This window comes from Prunus avium, unplaced genomic scaffold, assembly GCF_965620075.1.
Source record: "Prunus avium unplaced genomic scaffold, drPruAviu1.hap1.1 HAP1_SCAFFOLD_36, whole genome shotgun sequence".
NCBI classification, from domain to species: Eukaryota; Viridiplantae; Streptophyta; class Magnoliopsida; order Rosales; family Rosaceae; genus Prunus; species Prunus avium.
In genome coordinates, this window is record NW_028276894.1 from 45,001 (window position 1) to 47,500 (window position 2,500).

Here is a 2,500-nt window from a genome sequence, read left to right on the forward strand (position 1 = left end):
AAAGTGACGCGAAGCGGAAGCCTATCATGGCGTAAAAATGTCGACAAAATTTTTCGACATTTGAATAATGGGGTTTGACAAGGTTTGAAAAATTCAATACAAATGGTAGGCTTGAATGTCGACAAAGTGACGCGAAGCGGAAGCCTACCACGGCGTAAAAATGTCGACAGAATTTTTCGGACCTTGTCCTGCCATGGGCTGCGCGCAGCATGCCGGCAGCCTGTGCGCAGCGTGCGCACAGCATGTCGGCAGCGTGCGCGCTGCTGAGACTGTCGACAGAAATTTTCGAAACTTGTCCTGCCATGCGCGCGCGCAGCGTGCGCACAGCATGCCGGCAGCGTGCGCGCACCATGCCGGCAGCGTGCGCGCAGCTTGCGCGCAGCGTGCTGATTCTGTCGACAGTGAGGCTAGCGAAACTTGTCCTGCCATGGCGTGCGCGCAGCCTGTGCGCGCAGCTTGCGCATCTGTCGACAGTGAGGCTAGCGAACTTGTCCTGCCATGGCATGCGCTGTGCGCAGCCTGTGCGCAGCGTGCGCGCAGCTTGCGCATCTGTCGACAGTGAGGCTAGCGAAACTTGTCCTGCCATGGCATGCGCGCAGCCTGCGCACAACATGCGCACAGGCTGTGCGCAGCGTGCGCGGAGCTTGCGCGCAGCTTGCGCGCAGCTTGCGCATCTGTCGACAGTGAGGCTAGCGAAACTTGTCCTGCCATGGCATGCGCGCAGCGTGCGCGCAGTCTGTGCGCAGCGTGCGCGCAGCCTGTGCGCAGCGTGCGCGCAGCCTGTGCGCAGCGTGCGCGCAGCCTGTGCGCAGCGTGCGCGCAGCCTGTGCGCAGCGTGCGCGCAGCCTGTGCGCAGCGTGCGCGCAGCCTGTGCGCAGCGTGCGCGCAGCCTGTGCGCAGCGTGCGCGCAGCCTGTGCGCAGCGTGCGCGCAGCCTGTGCGCAGCGTGCGCGCAGCCTGTGCGCAGCGTGCGCGCAGCCTGTGCGCAGCGTGCGCGCAGCCTGTGCGCAGCGTGCGCGCAGCTTGCGCATCTGTCGACAGTGAGGCTAGCGCTGTCGACAGTGAGGCTAGCGAAACTTGTCCTGCCATGGCATGCGCGCAGTCTGCGCGCAGCATGCGCGCAGCATGTGCGCAGCATGCCGGCAGCATGGTTCCAGGTTTTTTCAAATGTCGACAGAATTTTTCAAATCTTGTCAAACCCCGTTTTTATTGAAATTTCCTCGCACAATAAGCTCCCCATAAGTAGTCTATGATTTTTAGGACCTTCTCCAACTTACAAAACTAAAAAATTCCTCCCGGATTTGTTTTAATGATTTTTTCAATTTTACGACTTCTAAAAATAATAAAAAATACTTCCCGACTTCAAAAATTTATGAAACTTTTTCCCATCATAGATTGCATGTTTCTTAGTATCCCTGCAAAAAATCACGTCCAAATACCTTGTATTGAATTATTTAGAGCCCATTATGACTCCTCGCGCATAGGTGATGTCTCTTCCTGTCAAAGGGCTAAATGCATAAAATGCTATATAGGGGGGTGTGTGTTGCCTGCATATGCATGGCAGCCCATGCCTTCCTAGCTGCAGCCCCCTTCCCCCACGCCACACCCATGTCATGTTGCCTCGATATGTTGCCTCGGTATTATGGGTTTGGTGTCGGGGTCGGGGGGCTGCCACCCATGGCGGTGGTGGCCGGAATCCGGCCTCCGCCACCACGCCGCCGCCATGGGTGAGGGAGGAAAAAAAAGGCGTGGAAAGTTGCGAAATGGGGTTGTCTAGGCTTTTTTTTGGCATGGGAGAGCATGGAGTGCTAGGAACTCCTTCTCAAATGCACGGGCATGTCGACCACAACCTCATTTCGCAACAACAACCACCCGTGTGGGGTGGCGGTGGGTGGATAGTCGCGGATTGGGGCTTGCCAAGCCAATGTTTTCAAAAAATTTCATCAAAATTAAAAACAAATGTTTTGTTGCCTTCGGATTTGTGGGCGAGCGGCGAGTCGGAGTGGAGCCGGTAAAGTTTAACCTCGGTGTGCACGGTTGTTTTTAGAAACTCAATCCAATGCCGGGGACGTTGAAAGTGACGCTCTTATGAGTTGCAAACCCGCAAGATTTAAAGAACCTTTTCAAAACAATTTCAAACCAACAAGATTTAAAAACAGAAATTTTCATCAAAATGAAAAACAAATGTTTTGTTGCCTTCGGACTAGTGGGCGAGCGGCGAGTCGGAGTGGAGCCGGTAAAGTTTAACCTCGGTGTGCACGGTTGTTTTTAGAAACTCAATCCAATGCCGGGGACGTTGAAAGTGACGCTCTTATGAGTTGCAAACCCACTAGATTTAAAGAACCTTTTCAAAACAATTTCAAACCAACAAAATTAAAAACAAATGTTTCGTTGCAAACAAATTGTGGGCGAGCGGCGAGTCGGAGTGGAGCCGGTAAAGTTTAACCTCGGTGTGCACGGTTGTTTTTAGAAACTCAATCCAATACCGGGGACGTTGAAAG